The sequence below is a fragment of the Aphelocoma coerulescens genome, chromosome 3, assembly GCF_041296385.1.
Source record: "Aphelocoma coerulescens isolate FSJ_1873_10779 chromosome 3, UR_Acoe_1.0, whole genome shotgun sequence".
Classification (NCBI taxonomy): Eukaryota; Metazoa; Chordata; class Aves; order Passeriformes; family Corvidae; genus Aphelocoma; species Aphelocoma coerulescens.
The window spans coordinates 116,449,034-116,468,446 of NC_091016.1; the positions used below are offsets into that span (position 1 = coordinate 116,449,034).

General features: G+C 42.0%; 1 protein-coding gene across 2 annotated transcripts in view; it reads right to left on the reverse strand.

Moving 5' to 3' along the window:
* The window catches only part of LDAH (lipid droplet associated hydrolase), a 113,567-nt gene extending 103,897 nt beyond the window's left edge, over nt 1-9,670 (reverse strand). The window contains exon 1 of one of the 2 annotated variants that reach the window (XM_069011673.1): nt 9,560-9,670. The gene's annotated coding sequence lies outside the window, so the exon portion shown is untranslated. The remainder of the gene's footprint in view (nt 1-9,559) is intronic. The other variant, XM_069011672.1, reaches the window with a different exon arrangement.
* Between the last annotated feature and the right edge of the window lie 9,743 nt (nt 9,671-19,413).

Here is a 19,413-nt window from a genome sequence, read left to right on the forward strand (position 1 = left end):
GTGCCAATTGTAAGGATGCTGTTTATCAAAAACCACTGTAAATCAGGGGAGGTCTTGATGGTTAAGAAAAAAAGGTATTTAAAATCACAGCCATTTTCCATCAGAAAAGGCAAGAAAGAGCACCCAAGGCACTACAGGCTGATCTGGCTCAGCTGAGTCCACAGGTAAAATCACAGAAGCACATATTGTGCAAGTTCTTCTAACCACAGTAAGGAAAAGACATTAATACAGAATAAGAGACCAGTCTGCCAACAGCAAATCATGTTCAAGCAACACAATTGCCCTCAATGATAAAATACCTGGCTACAAGAATAAAAGAAAGTACGTAAATGTAAAGCACACTGCCTTATTAAGAATTTTGGCACTATCTCCCACTGCATTCTCCTTCCTAGGCCAAGGAAATGCAGGCTGAATAAACTGACTTGCACAGTTTGAAAAGTAACTGAACAAGCTTAAATGATAATCAACTACTGTCTGCCAGCTATCAAGTAATCTTGAGTCAATACTGGAGCCTATAAAACTCAGCATTTTCATCAGAAACATACCTGCAACACTTAGCCCAGCTGTGTTCACCCCACCAGGTCCAGAACACAAGGAAACTTGGAAGGGTCAAGCAAGTAACTAGGCTAGAACGTCAGAGGAAAAGCTTTATGAACTGTGCTTTTTCAGTCTCCCAAGCTGTAATCAGATAGCACCTTAGAGCCATCTGAAAGAGACCTGCAAAAGCAGCATAGCCAAACCTTTATCTGCAATGGAAGATGGTAAAACAAGAGGCAACAGCCACAAGTTGTGTCTTGACACTTAAAGGCATCACAAAAAAATTAGTTGCTAAGAAGGCAATGGAAGATCGCTAGGAAGGCAACAGAACCTCTCCTGGAGGTTTTTAAGGCTCAGCTGGACAAAACAGTAATTTTGATCTCAAGCGAAAGATGGACTAAATTTTCTCCAGAGTTTTCCATAAATCAACAGTTTACAATTCCCTTGGCTCTAAAACAGCAGAAAAAAATAAAGCAGGAGGTACAACAAAGATCTCAAACAATTTTTGTAGTACCTTAGTAAATGCAGAGTTTCATGAACACAGTACATGACAATAACTAAGTATTTAGGTCAGAGAAAATGAATCTAAACTAGACCAGTCCCCCAAAAATATAGGAAACTTAAGTAGATGTATTTTATCAATTAGCTGTACCAGCTTAAATAAAAAAGAAATCCTGCTGTAATAGATGATTTTATGTGACTGAATTCAACACTACAATGCAAAAGAGTAACTGCAAAAATAGCAAGATTCTCTCAGCTGCCTTCTACACTAGGCTCTGACAACTTCTACAACATTATTCCCAGAGGAGAATCATCCAGACCTGACGTGAGTTCTTCAATTTGCAGACTGGAACTTAGATGCTCATAGCTAGGAACTAGAAAGGGACAGACTGACCGACCTGGTAAAAAAAATGGCAAAGAGGAACAAGAGAAGTGGAGATTACACGATGTGAGAGATGAGGTACGACATGACACATGATGCCCAGATCTCATCAAAGATTTATCTGGACAAACTACAAACAATGGATGCCAGATTTTCTCAGGGAAAACAATAAACCCAGGCCAAAGACTTTGCAAGCTGTTGTGACATCAGTCACAAATCTTGACCAATTCTGTGTAAGAAAAGCAGCAGCAGCCAGTAGCACATAAAAATGAAACATTTCTTCATTGTATTTTCCAGTACAATTCTCTGTCAACGTCATATACAAGTCCCTTTTACACTAGCTCTGAATTAATAAATAAAAACTGTTAGGCATTATTTGTAAAAATGAACAAAGCTAAAAATTAACACTATGGACACATCAAACGAAGCAACACAGTTATACAAAATAAGACTACTTTCCTCTAAAACCAGTGAAGTAATTAGGAGGCCATGTTTTCAGTAATCACTTGATGACCTAGCAATAAGATGCCTCCCATTTGTTTTGTTCCTGTGTCATTCCCTCCATGCCCCTCCCTCAAGGAGTAAAACAGCTGGGAGAATTTCACTGATGACTGTACAAAAATATCAGTGAAACACATGGAAATGGGGTACAGTTAACTCATGTTTAGGGTAGTAACGATAAAAAGCTGAAGAGCAGAATGAAAACTGGAATCACTCCTCAGTTCTGAACCTTGTTCAGAGACAACACATAGGGGACTGTGCAAAGACCTAAGGAGGGAGAAACCCAGTTTTAAGATCTGGACCTACCTGCAAGACCTTTGTAACACCATAAAATTTGGATTTTATTACCATTAATAACCTTGTAGCAACAACCAAGAAAGTGCACACAGTCTCAGTGTTAGGGACACAGGGAAAGTAACTTCTGGGTCCTTGTCACTGCCAAACATTTTAAAACCAATTTTTGAGATAGCTTTTCATCAAAACAGGACAGGACTCACAAATCAAAAAATTGTTGGTTTGGAAAGGTCCATTTGAGGACTCAAATCAGTAACAGATCCCCCACCAACCTTGTTCTAAAAAGGTGCTTTCCTCTGAAATGAATAATTTGAAGGAATTTTGGAGTTAGGGAATCAAGAAATCAAGAAAACATTTTCAGATTCCACAATGATACATTGGTCTGGCACAAAATTATTCAACAGACAGGATGATCAAAACTCTGGGGAAACGGATTAGAAGGCCCACCATAACTTTTAACCAATCTTTATATGTCACTGCAAGTTTTAGCTTTGAGAATTTTGGCATGTACTAATGACTAAAAAAAAAAAAAAGGAACTCCTTTTAATTATCATAATAGAACTACTACAGTACTCTTGCCCTTGACTTCCCCACTACTCTCAAGAGGGTGAAATAGCAAATGAAAGACTTCCACGGGGATCAGGCACAATGGCAACCTTTATGAAAGTAGTCACACCTCTGAAAACGTCAACTGTTGGTCTACAGTACTCAACACTCAGCAGGCAGATCTGATGTTTCACTGCAGTTCTGGCAACAACGCTCTAAGTTTGATGCCTGGTCTCTTTCTCCTTTGGCAATCACAGGCCTCAGTTTAACAAATGTCACAAAACCCCAGTTATGCTTGCCCAGTGCTCCAAGAGCAAAGTCTATGTCCTTTATTATCAGCTAGATTAAAGCTCCTCCATTTGCTGTTGCAGTTTAACACTTGGTTACAAACACTGAGCGCTGGAGTCAGAGCAAACGTAAAGGAAACCCTGAGAAAGTTACACTGGTGCGGCTGAGGTTCCCTGAGGCTTTACACAATACCAGCCAATACAAACGTACCCAAAAGAATAAAGACATGACATCCCAAAAGTGGAGTATGTTTTATCAAACACATTTCAGGATACAGTGGAAGAGGTCCTACATATCACGTCCTGACAATCTATTTAATCACACCGAGATGGCAACTTCCACTTTTTCAAAACAGATAAAGGATCACAAACTCTTTGTGAACTGTTAAGAGCTACCAACATGAAAATGACCTCAAAAGAGTTCAGGTTTTTTGTCTTGGTTTGTTTTTTCTTAAAGTAACTTCATAAGCATAATTAAGGTAGGGAATCCCACAGATTACAAGAAAGTGGTAGCTATGCTCCCAGCAAATTCCCAATTTCCCAGTCAATATGCAGGCCTGATGATAAAGCTAAGAATGTCCATCACTGTTATAGTGCTAGGTTTAGTTTAGCAAGCTGCAGCTTTCCCTGAGAGCTCAGTGGGGCTGTGTAGGGCAGGGCAGCCATTCTGTCCTCCCGCAGTCCTTTTTGGACGGCCCCGCACTCTTGCTCTGGCCAGCTATCAGCTCTACAACCCAGTGACGGCAAAGGAGGCGAGAAGGGTCCCTCCCTGAGGGTTTCAGAGGACCTTTAATGGTTACATCTTGTCCCGGTGATCCCCAGAGGCAGAGAGACCTCGTGGTCCGGGCGCAGGGGGGTTTTCTCAGGGGCAATACATGGGCGGAATTGGGGTACAGGAACCGATAGGGAGAACCCGAGGGAGTGGCCAGGGCTAGGGGCAGGGGAATGTGGGGAGGAACAATATAGGATCAGAAAAGCAGTGGGTAAACAGATCACCACACATCACTTAAAATAAAATGAGCAAGACAGTTGTTGCTTAAAGAAACAAATCCACTCGAGGAAGTAATGATGGTTTCATTTGCATGAAAGCAAATAGGATGGCTTAATTTGGTGTAATATGAAGCATTTTCAGAACAGAAAGTGGGATTTCGGGAAATCATTTAGCCTCAAAGGAAGAAAAAGTTCATTTGCACACAGTACTGAAATTTACTGGTGAAATGAAGTAACTTTCAAAGACAGCTTTCCCTCCACATACTGCAATAAAGTACTGGACCCAGAAAAAAAAACTTGGGGCTTTAAAAATTGAAATCTCACAGAGGAATAAACAGAAGGCGGTAGGCATGAATAACATGTGGGTATAATAAATATACTTTATATTCTGAGACTAAACTGCAATGTTAGCAAAACCTCAATAAAATAAAGATAGAGCATCTATGTGAAAGAACATAAAAAGCTGCTGCTGAAGTACAATGTCTGCAGTGTAAGAAAGGTTTCCAGGGAAAAAAAAAACTACACCAGGTCTCTTCCAAAAAAATACACCAGGTCTCTTGACCAACAAATTTCAAAGACACACAAGTTTCATGTCAAGAGAATCTTGTAAATAAACTTTCCCAGCTGCCCATTGCATTAGAAAGTCATAGGGAGATAAATCAGTTTGGAATGGATAGCATGAGAAAATTGTCACAAATACAGTAAAGTTTGCAAAGTATGCAATTTGTTTATTTGATTATGGTGAACATCAGTATTTTGGGAGGCACTGGGCAAAACTGAAAAGTAACACCATGATTACAGACTGGGTTAAAACTTGGCTGAAGTTAGAGGTGGGAATGTTATACTTCATGAACAAGAACCCATCATGCTTATGTTTGCATACAGAGAAGAAGCATCCATGGTCTCTAAACTTCAGCACAAATCACCACACAAACCAGAGCATTTTCAAAAGTGAACAGTTATGTGAATTACGGGGGAGAAGACATGGCCTTTCACAGGGTACTGCTTCAAAGGAGAGAGAGAAATAACAAAATATATTGCAAAACAAATCAGTGAAGGGACAGGTTATCAAGGACACCTGCACAAGAAGAAACTGAAAACAGCAGTGAAAGAGAAAGCATATATATGCAAATAAGTTTGCTTGTGGTCTAAGGGTTTGAAAAAAACCCACCTGCTCACTCAACAAAGATGATGCTTCTTTACCATTTGGTTCCTACTGTCCACAGGGAAAATGAGAACTTTTCAAAAGAAAGAAAAAAAGGCCAAAAAAACTATTTGGCTCTTCAACCATATGTTCTACACTCTTTCTCCTACATCAAAAGAACTGCAAGTCCTACATTTCTGTTAGACAGCTGTTTAAGTCATACAGGTAATCGGCCCAACATTCACTGAAACATAAAAATACAACAATTTAAAGTAATGGCAACCTACATATTCACTGAAACCACAGCTGCCAGAAGTTAAGCATTTGAAGAAATCCATCTTTCAGCAGCAATAATAACAGGCAAAAGCGGATAAAAGCAATTCTATTTCATCTTATGTTCAATAACTCCTTTTCCACCTCCTATTGGAATAAGATTCACTAGTTCATGGAGAGTACTATTCTTTCCTTTGTCTTGTCAAGTAGTGCAAAGTTCAAAGAGCATAATGAATACTAGCAAGAAGCAGACATCAAATTAAAAAAAAAAAAGTCCACAAGTACAACTAGCACCACACTGCCCTTGATTTGGCTTCCCTCATCCTTTCCTGGGCTGTTCAGCATACATCTCTCTATGGAACTATCCCTTATTTCTTTGTTTCTTCCATGTTTCCATGTCAGTTATTCTCCTTTAACCTAAAATATGCTCCAAATTCAAAACACTTTCTTCTTCTTTTTTTATTACTTAAACTTGCATATGTTCTTACATCAACTGTTTCTCCACCTTCAGCTTAGCTCTCCAGCTGCTGCTGGTTTACTTGCTTTCTAACAAGGACATAAAAGAATGAGTCAAAATTCTATCTACTCACAGTAGACCAACTATTAGTCTCAGCTACACTCTCCAGCAACCCCTCAACCTGTGCTTGCTGTTACCAACTCCTCCTTATGTTTCCTGCAGCAGTAGTACATTCTTGTACTCATCCACTCACCTAAACACGTTAGGAAGGCACCCCAAGCAGAGACATGAAAACAAACAGAAGCAGACTATATGGAGTTCTGTGCAAAGTACAAAGAAAGTCAAATAGGAGAATCAATGAACAGGAGATATGAATAACACCAGGTAGCATTAGACCCCCTTCCGAGTCACTACAGCAATGTAATTGTCTGTACTGCTGATACGAGGCCTGGAGTCCGAGTCCTTCCCAGTAAGAAGCACTGGTTCTGCTCATCAGGAGGACAGGACAGGGAATTGAACAGCCAGGCTGGACACAGTGGTACAGGAGCCAGAAGGTTTCTCCAAGAACCAGTGCTGCAGGAAGGCCTGCATATGCCAGTGCTCTGACATACAGACTTACAGTTCTAGTCACAGGAGGATCCAAAGACAATTCACCATGCTGGGAAAACTGCAGCTTGTTCCTCACCACACCAGTAACCCCTGAAGTTACTCTATTACAGCATTTTGCACAAGGGCCCAGCTCCTCCCATCAAGATAATTCTGCTAAATCCTGATAACCCGTGACTATGAAAGAATACATATAGGAACAAAGCCTGTGATCATCACAGGTTCAAATAAGAATCCAGTTATCATCTGATACTCACTCCCAACTGGTGTTACAATTTCTTTCAGGAGGTAAAATATGAGGAGTCAGATGTCTACAAAAAGTTTTTATCACGAGTGTTTTGGGTTTTTTTAAAACAAGAGATTTGAGTAAAGAATTGGTCTAAACAAAGGACAACGGGAACAGAATCTAAACAGAAGCCAGAGATGAGATGGAAAAAGGAAAGAACCAAGCAAAACAGCACGGTAGCACCAGGAGGAAGCAAAGATACTGAGGAAAGAAACAAGGATAATGTTGAAAGAAACCCTGCCAAACTTGAAGTTGTAGCATCGCTGGTTAGACATTGTTCTGGCAGATCAGGATTACCTAACATATGGTAACAAGGCACTGTCATAGTACATGAGGTGGTTGTGCAACCCCAATGAGGTAAACAAGCAGTTTCATTTTCATTCATTTCACCAGTGACTAGTCAGGCTTGCATTCAGTGTGAAAACTTTGATTTGTTTCATGCTTAATTGTTCTTTAAGCGCGTCTTTTTTCCTATTATGAATATTCTTTTACCAGAATAATTTACTTCCCCCAGTATAACCTGTTTACAAGCCTCACAAGACACTTAAATGTCATCATTCAACATGTAAGCTGGAATCCGATGTTGTCAAACATTTCACTAGGAATTCAGTGGTACACAGTGGTTTGTCAGGAGCAGAAAAAACACAGTTATATTGCTAATAAGAGCATGCCTGATTTAAGTAAGTGAAAATTATCTGTTCTTCACATCCTGCAAACATATTTTCTGTACAAATGCATGCATAGCATGCTCTAAAGCTGAAACCTTGAAATTCTGATTCTAATACTCTGCAAAAATAATCTAGACATCATCCAAAATGGGGACCACCCCTTTTTCCAGACAAGGTGACCTCATTATAATAAACAACAAGAATGGAAAAAGAAAGTTTCATTTAAAAGAAATCAAAGCTATCAACTAAAAAAAAAAAAAAAAAAAAAAAAAAAAAAAAAAAAAAAAAATCCAGCACTGAAAACAGTGCAATTAGGAAGCTTTAGAGTAAATCTTGTCAAATTTACTGGTAAGTTCTTTGGCTTGGCAGTCATTTCGGAAATTTTGTTTTACCATTACCCATACACAATTTATTGCAATTGTCCTTGTGAATCAAACGAAGCAGATAAAGAGGTAATAATCCATCACTGTCTATTCTAATTTAAAACGCAGGAAATATTACACAGAAGTAGCAGAAAGTGTGTCAAAAACCAACAGAAGTTAGTGAGTTAGTGGATTTTTGACCCAATTGAGGCTGGATGCTTGGAAAACTAGAGCTACACATGGGTCAAAGGCAAGGATGAGTCAATGGAGAAATCCACAGTGGATCTTTAAGACCTCAGCACATATGTTCCAGAAAGTTCCTGGACTGCATTTTGTTGCAAGCTGAGTGGATACTCACAGAGTGCAACTAGGTAAAGTAGAATCATACATGCTTGCCTTTTTCACAGGCATCTCCTTAGGGTACTGTCCAATATTCATAAAAAAAATCACTGACTTTGACTGCTTTGATACAATCCTTGTAGTAATTCCATGATGGAAAGTATTAAGTCTTAGTGTTGTCGCTTACCCAGGTCTGTAAACGTGTGACCACTTCCCTCATTGACATCATAAGCAAGTGTCACAAGAAAATAGGAAGCTGCAATAATCCCAATTAATAATTTAAGGCTTCTAGTCTCTGAGACACACAGAATACAGATTCATTTCCAGATTCTGACATGGGCCCACGTGGATGGACTCTCAGACCTTAACTGGTCATTCTAAGGTCCCAGAGGGCCAGGAGTATACAACACCTAAAAAAATAAGTCTGCATAATCCAAACCATTCAAGGCTTTAATATTATAGTTAAGTTGCAAAAAAAGAAGCCGCTTCTTCATTTTTGCAACACAACAAAAACTTACCAGTAAGAAAGCTCTCAACAACTGTCATGCCTCAAACAGCCCTTATCTTAATTTCTTTCACCATACATTTCCATGCTAGCATTTACTTGCTTCCTGAACCTGCTGCTCACCCCGTCTGGCACAGGCATCTCTCCTCTTGTGTAGTAAATACAGGCTAGAAGGTGGGTGCTGACAGTGATGATGCCCTGGGACCAGCAGTGAGAGCAAACCTGACAGACAGAGGGTTCCTGAAGGAGGGTGTGAGCTTGCGGGTCTCTCTGCTTCTCCAAACCAGTAGCTCCTCTACTAAAAGACGCTTTTTTCCACATAAAAAAATCTCATATCACTTCTAACTTCTAAGAATGTATAACCTTATTTTCATCTTTTCTTATTTATATGCCCTTCACGTCACAGACTTTTCCTTCCTTTCTTGTTTTATAACATGCCTCCAAAATAACAAGCATCACTCAGCTCCGAGAGATGCTTCAAAGGAACAAGCGCTAACACAGAGAAAAAGCCACTACAAATAGCATCACTTCAGTCACTTCCTGGAAAACGAGACACCACTTAGGACTCGTTTCATGAAGTCTCCTCCATGACAAAACAAGTCATGAGAACACATACGAAGAGCTTCTTTCTGCATGGGATGTGTTAGCCCATCCTCAACCGCACGCCTACAGATCACCAGCATCATTCGGCGGAACAGGTCTCTATATAGACCTGACACCCGACACAGCCGGGCTGGCGGCACCTCCCTGCTGGGCGAGGCTCCGGGTCAGCCCCGCACAGCGGCGGGGGGTGAGCGCCGGCGGGCTCGGGGCGGCTCTCGGACCCGGCACAGGGACAGGGGAGGCAGGGGAGGGCAGGGCCGGGCCGCTGCAGCACGTACCTTCCCCGTTCGCAGGCTCCCCGACACCCGGCACGGCGGCGGCCGGCGCTGTCTCTGCTGACACCGGGCGGAAGCAGCCGGCGAGGAGGGGCGGGAGCGGCCGGGCCGCTCCTTCCGCCGGGGCCGCGGAGCGCGCTGAGGGCGGGCCCGACCCGCCCCCTGCCGCCGGCGCCGCGAGGGCGGTGGCTGGGACCCCCCCCGGAGGGAGGGGACAGCCTTTCCTACCCGGCCTTTCCTTCCCAGCGCTGCCCACCTGGTATCAGGTGCCCGCCACCCGCTTGCGAATGGCAGGAGCAAGAGCGGAGATCACCCCGGGACGCGCGTCTTGGGGGTTTCCTTCTGTCTGTCATTCACGCTTTCTCAAAGCTGACAGTTTATTTGGGAATTCTGGCAAAGGAGAAAAAAAATAGGTAGTTTTGAAAGAGGAAGATGAGCTGGGGATCCTAAAAAATGGCAGAGAAAGGGGTAGCGAAGTGCAGGCTTATCCTTCAACGTGTTTGAAGGCTAGAACCGTAGAATCACCAAGGTTGGATCATCTGGTCCAACCATCAGCCCAGCACTGGTGCTGCAACCCGCAAACCACTAAACCACATCAACCCGGCAAGAGATCCAGATGCCCCTTAAACACTTCCAACGATGGTGACTCCACCACCTCCCTGGACAGCCCAATCCAATGCGTGACCACTCTCACAGTGATTTTTTTTTTCCTAGTATCTAATCTGAATCTCCGCAGTCTGTTTAAGGCCATTTCCTCTGGTCCCCTCACTGTAGGCATGGTAGAAAAGACCACCCATCTCCTCACTATCACCTCCTGTTAGGTGGTTTTAGAGAGCAATGAGGTCTCCCCTGAGCCTTCTGGAGACTAAACAAGCCCAGCTCCCTTAGCCATTCCTCACAGGGCATGTTTTCTGGACCTCTCATGAGCCTTGCTGCTTTTCATGAACACGCTCCAGCATGTCAATATCCTTTTTAAAATGAGGGGCCCAAAACTGAGCACAATACTTAAGGTGCAGCCTCACCAGGGCCAAGTACAGGGGAATGATCACTTCCCTAGTCCTGCTGGCAACACTGTTCTTGATATGGCCCAAGATGCCATTGGCCTTCTTGGCCACCTGGGCATACTCCTGGCTCATATTGAGCCAGCTGTCAACCAGCACCTGCAAGGATGTTTCCATTAGCTGTATCTAAATAAGGAAACTGGACCAGAGCACTCAGACTGTAGCAACACACTAAAGCACACACATCCCTCCCCTCTCCAAAAAATAATAAAAAAAAGGTTTTGAGGATCAACTTGCAAAAGAACGCTGTCCAAGTAGCAATAGGACAGGAGGACATACTCTTAAGCTGCAGCATGGGAAGTTTAGGTTGGACATTAGGAAGAAATTCTTCACAGAAAGGGTGATTAGACTTTGGAATGGGCTGCCCAGGGCAGTGCAGGAGTCACCATCCCTGGAGGCATTTAAGGAAAGACTGGACATGGCACTCAGTGCCATGGCCTAGTTGACATGCTGCTGTTAGGTCATAGGTTGGACTCTCTGATCTCAGAGGTCTTGTCCAACCTAATTGATTTTGTTATCCCGTGAAGATAAAAAAAGTAGCAGTAAATCCTTTCCCTATGCACCAGGATCCTGACACATGGTCTGGATGCCTGCTAGGTAAGGTGTGAAAGAGACTCAGGGAATATGTAATGAAAAAATGAAACCCCATGCTTATCAAAGAGGAGCTGAGGGAGGTTTTCATGCCAAGATGCTGCTTTTTGGGTAAAAGTGTTGGAAGAGCTGTTTCCAGCTGAAGCCATGGTAGCAGGTAAAAAGAAATAAACTGAATAGTAGGAAATAGGCAAGATTGCATAGTGTTTGTTCAGGAGTTACACAGGGATTTGGGCATGAAGCAGCTGGACTGTGTAACCACGTGCTACAGGAGGCCTTGGAGGACTGGCAAGTGCCACCTGTAGCCAAAACCTGAGCAGCTTCAAAAGGAGTCCCTAAGGCTGGGGTGCATGTTATCAAATCAGTGGGAAGAATAACAAACACAAGAGGAAGTGAAAGAGAAGTAGATATGATGCACTTGAGAACCATGAGCATAATTTTCTGTGGAGGGACATGGTGCCTCAGGAATCTGTGGGAGTCTTTGGAGGAGCCAAGTGACCTTATCTGCCAAGGCAAACCAGGTCAATGAACACAGAATCATAGAATCATAGAATATCCTGAGTTGGAAGGGACACGTCAGGGTCATCAAGTCCAATTCCTAGCCCTGCACAGGACACCCCAAGAATCCCAGCATGTGCCTGAGAGCATTGTCCAAATGCTTCTTGAAATGTGTCAGGCTGGTGCTGTGACCACTGCCCTGGGGAGCCTGTTCCAGTGCCCTACCGTCCTCTGTGTGAAGAATCTTTTCCTAACATCTAACCTAAACCTCTCCTGACACAGCTTCCTGCCATTCCCTCAGGTTCTGTCACTGGTCACAAGAGAAAGAAAGATTGGTGCCTGCCCCTTGGCTTCCCCTCGTGATGATGCTGAAGACTGCAATGAGGTCTCCCCTCAGTCTCTTCTCCAGGCTGAACAAGCCAAGTGACCTCAGCCGCTCTTGTATGGCTTTCCCTGTAGACGCTTCACCGTATTTGTAGCTCTCCTTTGGATACTTTCTAATACCTGTAGATCTTTTTATAATGTGATAGCCAAAACAGCCCCCAGCACTCGAGGTGAGGCTACAGCAGTTCAGAGCAGAGCTGGACAAGCCCCTCCCTTGCCTGGCTGGAAATGCTGTGCCCAGTGCACTACAGGGCATGGTTGGCCCTCCTTGTTTGGGCAAGAATTCTCAGTAAAGGTTTTTAGAAGATTCAGCAGTCATGATTTATTGAGCCACTCAAGAGCTGAGCCCCTCAAGATTTGACTCAAACTGCAATTTTTTTTAGTTGTCAATCAGTAGCTATAACTAGGCAGTTCTGATTAAGCAATTGCGTTGTGAACATTGCATGCTTGGCTCATCTGTTGTTTTAAGGAAAAGGGAAGACAATCCCATGATGAATGAGCTGTCTGGATGACAGCCACCAGGAGTGAAGTCAGCAGAACTGAGCAGTAACTGAGGGAAAGGTAATTCCAGCAGTGGGAAATCATGACCACCAACTCATTGATCACCTACCCCCAGCTTCAGTGGAGGAAAGAACTGTGCATTTGGACTAATTACTGTGAGAAGCAAGAATTATAACTAGAAAATAGGGGGTTTGAGTGCTAATTAATGAAAAAGTTGTGTAATGCTGATGGCATTGTTGGCTAAAACATATAAATGGTATAAAGTTTTGATACCACTTTTGGGGAGTCAGCCTTTTGTGGCTTAGCACCAAGCTCCCTACCTTGCACTAACTCAGAACAAAAATTGAAATACTTTGCCTCGGTGTGTGAGTTGGTGGTGTGTACTGGTTAACAAGCTCAATGAGATAAAGATTACAACCTTCAGATGGGTGGATACTTGGTGGGAAAGATAGGGTAGAAAAGAGAGGTTAGGAATTGATTACCATTTTTTTCAATGGATTGTGTAACAGGTAGGACTGAATGGAAGTTTGCATGAAGGTTAGGACTGTTCAACATGGGCATAAATACTCTGGAAAAAGAGGTGGACAGTGGAGCAGTAAAATCTGTTGTTCACATTGAGTTATTTAGGTTAAGAAGAATAATTGTCAGGTTGCTGAAGGACGTCTTGATTCCTATTGAGCAATAAAATGATGTGTGAGATAAAGCTGAGTATTAGATGGACTATAAAGGCTTGAACTTCCAAAATCAAGTAATATTTAGTAGCCATGGGAAGTGAATGGCATAATTCTTACTCTGTGTGATGGGGATGTGTTCTCTGCTTAGGTGGGGTCTGCAGGTCTAGCAGTTCCTGCCTCTCAGAAAGGGTACAGTAAATATACAAAAGATACAGAAAATGTGACAAAATTTTTCACAGATTTGAAATTCCTCCACATAGCTAATAGAAAATAAAATGGAAGTTGGGAGACAAGCTAATGAAAAAGTAGCTTGGGAAAATGAGGACAGTGGTTTGTGAAATCAAGTTGAATGGACAGTGATTTCTCATTGTAATTTCTAATGCAAACCTTTGGAAAACAAATTAAGCTAATAGGCAGCAGTTTCAAAATGAAAACTATTTTAAGTAGTCTTAAATTTCATTGGAAATGTCACAGATTCCTAAAATTTAACAGGAATTTGCAAAAAGATGAGGCAGATTTATGGAAAGAAAATCTCTCAGGGACTGTTAAACATGAGAATACTTCTTAAAGGCTTGGGAAGCTCTGAGAGTTGTCACTCTGCTGGAGCGTGTACCAGGGAAGTAGCTCAATGTGCTTGCCCTTTCCTTGGCAAAACTGTTGGATGCTGTCAAAGGCAGAATGGACTCTTGGCCTGATCTGATACAGTTTTCATGTCCCTATTTGCAACTAACGTTGCTTTTTTCTGAGATTCGCATCAAATCCTGCAGGTCATTTCTTATTGCAGAACTCAGTTTGTCTAATGTGCACTGAATATGTAAGAGATCCACCTAGGTACTTGATGTACTGTCGATCAGAGTACATTTTATTAAACTGCTTATAAAATTGGATTGTCAGCAGCAGGTTAGCTCGTGTGTGATATTAAAATAATGAACTCATGTATTTATTTTGATATGACCTGGAGTTGGTAAAGTTACTGTAGTGAAGTCACAAAAAACTCTTTCACTTTGTAGAAGAGGCGCTTTGCCCTGGTCTGTGGGCAAAGGGAATCTTTAAATAGGAAAATATCGTCATTCCACATCTCCTTGGAAAAAACTGAACTTGACATAGTGTTGATTGTCTCATTGTGCCCTGCTGTGTGAGTACATGCAGACCTTGTGCCTTTGAGTTATGTTCCTATCATAAATGGCAACAATTAGTTGGTATTCCTGTATTACAAGACTAAAAAAGCCAACTGCAAGGTTTTGGAATCGGAAGTTGGTTGGAGGTTGTATATTTTATGTATCATATATATAGTATTGCTCTCATATGCAATTTTAAAATATATAAAGCCACAGTACAGCAAACACAAAACTTTGAGCGTGTGAATTATCTAACAGAGCAATGGTCCCAGAGTTTCTGGATATGCATAGGGTTGCTTAAACAAACAACATCCTGGAAAACAGTGATATTAAAGTGGCTCACATGCATAAAAATTTTGCTGGATCAGGATGGAGTACAATAAATACATTTAAGGGCTCGTTTAATTCAGGGATAGGGAAAAAATGAAATTTATGTTATGAAAGCTTGGGGTAATGCTTTATAAGTCAGATTTTCATGAGTATTTGGCATCACTTCCCTGGTTATGTTTTTATAAAACAGGACCAGTGTGTGTCCTTCAGTGCTGAACCGCTGGTTGTTCAGATTGGTCAAGCATTCCCCTGTTCTGGGCCTGTGAACGCTCTGATGAACAGTTCTGGGTGCAGGCCAGGGCACGGACTTGCACCAGAAGCCATGCTCAGTAGTCAGGATGAAAAACCTTGCACCAAACATGATGTTCTCTACCTTGCATGGTCTTCCAGAGCCATCCTCGCAGCCTTTGTCCTCTCACCCAGCACATACTGTCACGCTGCATCCAGCCCACATTTTGGAAATGGAGAAGTCACCCTGGAGGGCTGCAGTAGAGTCTTTGTATTTTTCAGGCACTTACAAATGAAAAAATCCCTACATAATTTAACAGTATTGTCTAATGGTCACAGTGGTACCACCCAGCTCCAAAAGGAGACCTGGGCCAAGTACTAACAAAGTGTAGATGTGGCCAGGCCATGCTCCTTGGCTGGCTAAGGCTTCCTGGTGCTACTTCATTTTACTGCTGGGGCAGGGCTTCTGAAAAGGGCCAAGTAGGAACATTTTATATAGCTGGGTACCAGGCAGGGCTTGAGGAATATTGGTGCTGAAACAAATAAGCCTGGAATATTTTTGCTGGCCTCAAATGAGAGGCACAATGGCATTCAAACATGTTTGAGAAATTAGTTGGTAGTATCTCCAAGCACCAAATAAATCTGCAGGAGATAGGTTCTTCTGGCCAGAGCCCTGGAGGCCATCTGCTGCAGACTTGTTTAGTAATGTAAATAACACAATAATTGCTATGACCTATATATTTAAGGCTATTTTCATGGTTCGGTTTAAAATGCTTAATCCAAAGAAAGCACAATTAAAGTCCAATCCAAATAGAAAATGCCCTTTACATGTCAACAGTTACAGGATAGCAAATCCTGTCGAGGAACAGATGGAAGTGTCTTTGTTAGTGTTGCCCCACAGATGAGTGGAAATTAGTTTTAAGGCAGCAGAGAACGAAAAAAAGTGCATGTATGTGGAAAGTAACATACAGAATTTGCTGAAACTGCGTAAGTACATGAAAAAAGTTGCTGGTAAAACTTCCTGAAGAGACATTTGGTTCTTGAAAATACCCGCTAGTGTAAAATGTGTTTGTAGCTAGCTGTTAATGCAGCTGTATGTACTGGAACAACTCACACGGCAACTGCCTCGTATTTAATAGCTGCAAACTGTAATACAAAATAAAACATTGAATTTCAAGAAAATAAATTCCACTTACAAGTACATTTGAGAACTAGTCAAATAATTTGTTGTTTCTTTTTTCTCTTGCCTTCTCCTGTTGCTATCTAAAACTGACCATCAAAACTGTTAGTCGTGAATCACAGCACTGTTTGGCTAAGAGTCTTCATCAGAGATTTTCTGGTGTTTCAGAGGGTGCAGGCTTCATCTCAGGTACAGAACTTAGTCTCTTGTAAAAAGTCAGCTCTAGCCCTAAGTTTTGCCTAAGCAACATGGATCACATTTTTGCTTAGCCTGTGCAGAATATTAAATTTTATTCAGAAGTGGTATTTTTGATTACTTGTATATGGTCTCCCTTGAAGCATACACAGACCCATATGTGGAGTTAAAGGGAAACAATGAAATACAAACCACTACAAAGTGCTGGACTTTCCAAACACCTTTCTACACTTTTTCCTTCTTGTTAGTGATGAGACCAACTACTTTCCCCTTGAGGTCAATAAGCAGCAAAAACCTGCTGTGGTAATATTTTGGTTTCAGTCCCAATGCAGATAGTAAATTAAAATTATTTCTGCTCAGCCATTTTAAATGCATCAAATTGTTCTCTTTTACAACAGCTTTTGCATAAGTTTAGCTACATTAAATCCTCTAAAATGTCATGTGTGTTTTGTCTGTGTCTTTGATAATAATGCAATATTCTTTATACTCCAAAACTGTGTTGTTGGTGAAGTAAAATCTATGGCTGAATTTTAGTGATGTATGATAATTTTAATTTAATTTATGTCAGTGTTACATGAAAGAAAGTTTTAATGTTTTTGAACTCTTTTTCTCCTTTCCCTGCCACTATTATATTGGTGTCATACTTTATAGGGTGGAGTAGGTGACTTTGATTTTCTATTCCCTTGTTTAATTTTGGAAAGAGATGTAGTTCCAAAACAAACACGAGGTTTAGACATAAAAAATGGAAGAGAGGTCAACCCATCTGCTTCTGAGTCTAGCACAAATGGTGAATGGAGTACATGGACAAGTGTAGCTACATAGTTATAATTTCACTCTAAAGTTAAACATAGGACAGACAAACCAAGATGTTATTTTTCTGCTTTTTCATCTGCCCTTTTAAACTGTGCTTACAGATTCACAGACTCACAGGAAGGATAACATAGGAAGGGACTCTGGAGATTTTCCAGATCAATTCCCCTGCTCAAAGCACAGTCAGCTGCAGCAAGTTGCTCAGAGTTCTGTAACCATTTGAGTTTGAATCTTCCCCAGGGATGGAGACTCCACAAGTTTTCTGGGCAACTTCTTTCAGTGTTTGACCAGTCTCACTGTAAGAAAGTTGATTTGGGGTATTTTAATTTTTAATTTTATTTCCTGTATTTCTGTTTGTGCCCACTTCCTCTTGTCGTCTGACCGGCTCCAGGTTCTTTACTCCCCTACATCAGGCATCTTTAGTCCCCTAAACATGGATGGGAGCTCCCTGAGATTTCTCCAGGTTGAACACTCCCAGCTCTCCAAGCCCTTCTCTTGCTTCTACCCCTCAGTCATCTTTGTGGCCCTTTGCTAGACTTGCCCGTGTAAGTCAATGTCTCTCTTGCATTGGGATCCCCTGACTGGATACAGCACTCCAGATGAGGCCTCACCACTGCTGAGTGGAAGAAAAGAATCACTGCTGTCAGCCTCCTAGCAATGCTTCTGCTACAGCCCCAGGATACTGTTGGCCTTCCTTGTTGCAAGGACTCATTGCTGGCTTACAGTAAAACTGTTGTCCACCAGGACCCCCAGGTCCTTCTCTCCAGAGCTGTTTTCCAGCTAATTGGTCCCCAGCCTGGTTGGGTGTGTGGGATTATTACTTTTCCTGGTACAGTGCTTCATACTTTCCTTTGTGGAACTGTGTGATGTTCCTCTATGCCCATCTCTGCAAACCACTGAGGTTCCTCCACATGGCAGCACCTCCACCCCACTCCTCCCAGTTTTGTTGAGGGTCTGCCCTGTTGTCCAGGTCCTGAATGCAGAGATTAGATTGTACTGGTCCCACTATCGACCCCTGGGTGCGCTGTTAGTGAGTGGCCTTCAACTGAACTTAGGGCCACTGATTACAGCCCTTTGAACCCAGCAGTTGTTGATATTTTGCCAGGGTTTCTGGCAGTTTCCCAATTTGCAACACATCTGATTTTCTTACATTTTCAGTGAAAGAGCCTATAATGACTCATCTGTTATTCTTTGATAAATTCTTCTGCCTTTTCATTTTACTTATGTTTCTGAATTCACAGGACATCATTTTTCCCTGCACAGAAGAAGGGAACCTCATTCTGGTTCAGTATATTTTCAGTCAGTTGGCAGTAGTGGAGAAGCTTTTCCTGTATGCCTCTCTCCAGAATGCTGGGTGGGTACAGACTGCGCAGAGAGTCTCCATCTTTCCTTCTTTAACATTACTCCACTTTTTTTCTCTGCAGGCTTCTAAAAGATGGCAGACTTTTCTTCTGGATTATAGACAGACACATCCCTCTAGTTTCTACTGGTTTTATCATTCAGGTCCAAGGCAGGTGCAATTACTACATAATTTGAGGAAAGGGTGAGGAGGCGGCCAGAGATTGGGGTCTTTGTTGCTCTGGAATACTTACCTGTTTATAAGAATATATCAATCATACAAATATTAGACTGTGGCTTGCTGGCACATGACAAAAAACCAAGAGGGTAGATTACATTTAAGGACAAAATTATTGATGAGCTTGGTGAAACACTGGAACAAGTTGCTGAAAGAGGTGCTGAATGCCTCATTCCTGGAAACATTCTAGGTCAGGTTGGACGGGGCTCTGAGCAACCTGATCTAGTTGAAAGTGTCCCTGCACATTGCAGGGGGGCTGGACTAGATGACCTTTAAAGGTCCTTTCAACCCACACTACTCTAGAATTCAGTGATTTTATGACTGACAACAAACTCCTGTTAAGTTATGAGATATGTTGAAATAATAAACCCGAACAATTCTGTTTCAGAAATACTCTGTAATGTTGTATGGCTGTTTTCCATTATAGTCTAGGGGAACCTATTGTTTTGGTTGTTTGGGTTTCTTGAGCTTTCCTTTGCAGGATTTACATTTCAAGTAGTTGTTATTTTCAGTACAATTATTTTTGAATAGCACAAAGGTGGGATTAGGCTATTTCTGCAGCTACTGAGCTTGGCTGTTTCGCTGTTGTGGCCAGTTTTGCTGTTCCCTCTATTCAGAAAGCCATTGGAAACTGGATTCAGTTTCCAGTGCTTACACGTAGCAATCCAGTGCTATTTGATGTGTTCTGCACCTAAGGCAGTTCTAGGGGTC